General features: G+C 34.9%; 5 non-coding genes across 5 annotated transcripts; all 5 read left to right on the forward strand.

Moving 5' to 3' along the window:
• The first annotated feature begins 1,842 nt into the window (after positions 1–1,842).
• TRNAC-GCA (transfer RNA cysteine (anticodon GCA)) lies at positions 1,843–1,914 on the forward strand. Its single transcript has one exon. It is a non-coding gene; the product is annotated as a tRNA-Cys (tRNA).
• A 685-nt stretch (positions 1,915–2,599) lies between these two features.
• Positions 2,600–2,671, forward strand: TRNAC-GCA (transfer RNA cysteine (anticodon GCA)). The gene has a single exon. It is a non-coding gene; the product is annotated as a tRNA-Cys (tRNA).
• A 685-nt stretch (positions 2,672–3,356) lies between these two features.
• Positions 3,357–3,428, forward strand: TRNAC-GCA (transfer RNA cysteine (anticodon GCA)). Its single transcript has one exon. It is a non-coding gene; the product is annotated as a tRNA-Cys (tRNA).
• A 685-nt stretch (positions 3,429–4,113) lies between these two features.
• TRNAC-GCA (transfer RNA cysteine (anticodon GCA)) lies at positions 4,114–4,185 on the forward strand. Its single transcript has one exon. It is a non-coding gene; the product is annotated as a tRNA-Cys (tRNA).
• A 685-nt stretch (positions 4,186–4,870) lies between these two features.
• On the forward strand, positions 4,871–4,942 carry TRNAC-GCA (transfer RNA cysteine (anticodon GCA)). The gene has a single exon. It is a non-coding gene; the product is annotated as a tRNA-Cys (tRNA).
• The last annotated feature ends 58 nt before the right edge of the window (positions 4,943–5,000 follow it).

Raw genomic sequence — 5,000 nt, forward strand, 5'->3', positions numbered from 1 at the left:
GCTGAATTTATATGTCAGGTACAATGTCTCACTCAGAAGCAAATTACTTTTAAAGGACTGGACTTGTGAGTATTTTGCTACCATAATGAAACAGAGAGGTGAAAAGTAATATTTAGGAGATGTGAATGAAGATAAGTGTGAAATCCCCTTGTAATGGTAGGTCAGTAGTAGAATACATGTAGAACATATACTGCACATGCAATTATGGTTCAATGGACAAAATAAAATATTCCAGCTAATACAATAGAGAGATGTTAGTGTACAAACGCAGCTTAATCAACCATAAGAATAAAAATGTGCACTAGTAAGTCAGCAGTAAATGCCTTCTGGGGGTATAGCTCAGTGGTAGAGCATTCAACTGCAGATCGAGAGGGCCCTGGTTAAAATCCGGGTGCCCCTTGTCTCCTCTTTTAGTTGTATAAGGATATTCAATTATGTGTTACAATTTCAGCTATATAGGCAACTCAAGGAAAAGTACAAAATACAAGTACTTATACGTTATAATGTTCATTCCTGATAGTACAGTGTCTATGGCAGGTTTAAATGCTTAATAAGTTTATTTCTTAACTTCATGCCAAGAAGTGAGATTTGCAGGTGTACCTCCAATGAGAATCAGTGGCTCTTTTCATGAAGTTGTGATCAGTCGTAACATTATTCTTGGTTGTTTAATATAGTGAAATAGGAAAAGAGAAGGGAAGTTACCCATAATTATTATTGTTATTATTAACTTTTAAGTATAAATATTATAGATTTTGAGGCTGAATTTATATGTCAGGTACAATGTCTCACTCAGAAGCAAATTACTTTTAAAGGACTGGACTTGTGAGTATTTTGCTACCATAATGAAACAGAGAGGTGAAAAGTAATATTTAGGAGATGTGAATGAAGATAAGTGTGAAATCCCCTTGTAATGGTAGGTCAGTAGTAGAATACATGTAGAACATGTACTGCACATGCTTTTTTGGTTCAATGGTCAAAAGAAAATATTCCAGCTAATACAATAGAGAGATGTTAGTGTACAAACACAGCTGATTCACCCGTAAGAATAAAAATGTGCACTAGTAAGTCAGGAGTAAATACCTTCTGGGGGTATAGCTCAGTGGTAGAGCATTTAACTGCAGATTGAGAGGTCCCTGGTTCAAATCCAGGTGCCCCCTGTCTCCCCTTTTAGTTGTATAAGGATATTCAATTATGTGTTACAATTTCAGCTATATAGGCAACTCAAGGAAAAGTACAAAATACAAGTACTTATACGTTGTAATGTTCATTCCTGATAGTACAGTGTCTATGGCAGGTTTAAATGCTTAATAAGTTTATTTCTTAACTTCATGCCAAGAAGTGAGCTTTGCAGGTGTACCTCCAATAAGAATCAGTGGCTCTTTTCATGAAGTTGTGATCAGTCGTAACATTATTCTTGGTTGTTTAATATAGTAAAATAGGAAAAGAGAAGGGAAGTTACCCATAATTATTATTGTTATTATTAACTTTTAAGTATAAATATTATAGATTTTGAGGCTGAATTTATATGTCAGGTACAATGTCTCACTCAGAAGCAAATTACTTTTAAAGGACTGGACTTGTGAGTATTTTGCTACCATAATGAAACAGAGAGGTGAAAAGTAATATTTAGGAGATGTGAATGAAGATAAGTGTGAAATCCCCTTGTAATGGTAGGTCAGTAGTAGAATACATGTAGAACATAAACTGCACATGCAATTATGGTTCAATGGACAAAAGAAAATGTTCCAGCTAATACAATAGAGAGATGTTAGTGTACAAACACAGCTGTTTCACCCGTAAGAATAAAAATGTGCACTAGTAAGTCAGCAGTAAATGCCTTCTGGGGGTATAGCTCAGTGGTAGAGCATTCGACTGCAGATCGAGAGGTCCCTGGTTCAAATCCGGGTGCCCCCTGTCGCCCCTTTTAGTTGTATAAGGATATTCAATTATGTGTTACAATTTCAGCTATATAGGCAACTCAAGGAAAAGTACAAAATACAAGTATTTATACATTGTAATGTTCATTCCTGATAGTACAGTGTCTATGGCAGGTTTAAATGCTTAATAAGTTTATTTCTTAACTTCATGCCAAGAAGTGAGATTTGCAGGTGTACCTCCAATAAGAATCAGTGGCTCTTTTCATGAAGTTGTGATCAGTCGTAACATTATTCTTGGTTGTTTAATATAGTAAAATAGGAAAAGAGAAGGGAAGTTACCCATAATTATTATTGTTATTATTAACTTTTAAGTATAAATATTATAGATTTTGAGGCTGAATTTATATGTCAGGTACAATGTCTCACTCAGAAGCAAATTACTTTTAAAGGACTGGACTTGTGAGTATTTTGCTACCATAATGAAACAGAGAGGTGAAAAGTAATATTTAGGAGATGTGAATGAAGATAAGTGTGAAATCCCCTTGTAATGGTAGGTCAGTAGTAGAATACATGTAGAACATGTACTGCACATGCTTTTTTGGTTCAATGGTCAAAAGAAAATATTCCAGCTAATACAATAGAGAGATGTTAGTGTACAAACACAGCTGATTCACCCGTAAGAATAAAAATGTGCACTAGTAAGTCAGGAGTAAATACCTTCTGGGGGTATAGCTCAGTGGTAGAGCATTCGACTGCAGATCGAGAGGTCCCTGGTTCAAATCCAGGTGCCCCCTGTCTCCCCTTTTAGTTGTATAAGGATATTCAATTATGTGTTACAATTTCAGCTATATAGGCAACTCAAGGAAAAGTACAAAATACAAGTACTTATACGTTGTAATGTTCATTCCTGATAGTACAGTGTCTATGGCAGGTTTAAATGCTTAATAAGTTTATTTCTTAACTTCATGCCAAGAAGTGAGATTTGCAGGTGTACCTCCAATAAGAATCAGTGGCTCTTTTCATGAAGTTGTGATCAGTCGTAACATTATTCTTGGTTGTTTAATATAGTAAAATAGGAAAAGAGAAGGGAAGTTACCTATAATTATTATTGTTATTATTAACTTTTAAGTATAAATATTATAGATTTTGAGGCTGAATTTATATGTCAGGTACAATGTCTCACTCAGAAGCAAATTACTTTTAAAGGACTGGACTTGTGAGTATTTTGCTACCATAATGAAACAGAGAGGTGAAAAGTAATATTTAGGAGATGTGAATGAAGATAAGTGTGAAATCCCCTTGTAATGGTAGGTCAGTAGTAGAATACATGTAGAACATAAACTGCACATGCAATTATGGTTCAATGGACAAAAGAAAATATTCCAGCTAATACAATAGAGAGATGTTAGTGTACAAACACAGCTGTTTCACCCGTAAGAATAAAAATGTGCACTAGTAAGTCAGCAGTAAATGCCTTCTGGGGGTATAGCTCAGTGGTAGAGCATTCGACTGCAGATCGAGAGGTCCCTGGTTCAAATCCGGGTGCCCCCTGTCTCCCCTTTTAGTTGTATAAGGATATTCAATTATGTGTTACAATTTCAGCTATATAGGCAACTCAAGGAAAAGTACAAAATACAAGTACTTATACGTTGTAATGTTCATTCCTGATAGTACAGTGTCTATGGCAGGTTTAAATGCTTAATAAGTTTATTTCTTAACTTCATGCCAAGAAGTGAGATTTGCAGGTGTACCTCCAATAAGAATCAGTGGCTCTTTTCATGAAGTTGTGATCAGTCGTAACATTATTCTTGGTTGTTTAATATAGTAAAATAGGAAAAGAGAAGGGAAGTTACCTATAATTATTATTGTTATTATTAACTTTTAAGTATAAATATTATAGATTTTGAGGCTGAATTTATATGTCAGGTACAATGTCTCACTCAGAAGCAAATTACTTTTAAAGGACTGGAATTGTGAGTATTTTGCTACCATAATGAAACAGAGAGGTGAAAAGTAATATTTAGGAGATGTGAATGAAGATAAGTGTGAAATCCCCTTGTAATGGTAGGTCAGTAGTAGAATACATGTAGAACATAAACTGCACATGCAATTATGGTTCAATGGACAAAAGAAAATATTCCAGCTAATACAATAGAGAGATGTTAGTGTACAAACACAGCTGTTTCACCCGTAAGAATAAAAATGTGCACTAGTAAGTCAGCAGTAAATGCCTTCTGGGGGTATAGCTCAGTGGTAGAGCATTCGACTGCAGATCGAGAGGTCCCTGGTTCAAATCCGGGTGCCCCCTGTCGCCCCTTTTAGTTGTATAAGGATATTCAATTATGTGTTACAATTTCAGCTATATAGGCAACTCAAGGAAAAGTACAAAATACAAGTATTTATACATTGTAATGTTCATTCCTGATAGTACAGTGTCTATGGCAGGTTTAAATGCTTAATAAGTTTATTTCTTAACTTCATGCCAAGAAGTGAGATTTGCAGGTGTACCTCCAATAAGAATCAGTGGCTCTTTTCATGAAGTTGTGATCAGTCGTAACATTATTCTTGGTTGTTTAATATAGTAAAATAGGAAAAGAGAAGGGAAGTTACCCATAATTATTATTGTTATTATTAACTTTTAAGTATAAATATTATAGATTTTGAGGCTGAATTTATATGTCAGGTACAATGTCTCACTCAGAAGCAAATTACTTTTAAAGGACTGGAATTGTGAGTATTTTGCTACCATAATGAAACAGAGAGGTGAAAAGTAATATTTAGGAGATGTGAATGAAGATAAGTGTGAAATCCCCTTGTAATGGTAGGTCAGTAGTAGAATACATGTAGAACATGTACTGCACATGCTTTTTTGGTTCAATGGTCAAAAGAAAATATTCCAGCTAATACAATAGAGAGATGTTAGTGTACAAACACAGCTGATTCACCCGTAAGAATAAAAATGTGCACTAGTAAGTCAGGAGTAAATACCTTCTGGGGGTATAGCTCAGTGGTAGAGCATTTGACTGCAGATTGAGAGGTCCCTGGTTCAAATCCAGGTGCCCCCTGTCTCCCCTTTTAGTTGTATAAGGATATTCAATTATGTGTTACAATTTCAGCTATATA

The sequence above is a fragment of the Mixophyes fleayi genome, chromosome 1 (genome assembly GCF_038048845.1).
Source record: "Mixophyes fleayi isolate aMixFle1 chromosome 1, aMixFle1.hap1, whole genome shotgun sequence".
Lineage (NCBI taxonomy): Eukaryota > Metazoa > Chordata > Amphibia > Anura > Limnodynastidae > Mixophyes > Mixophyes fleayi.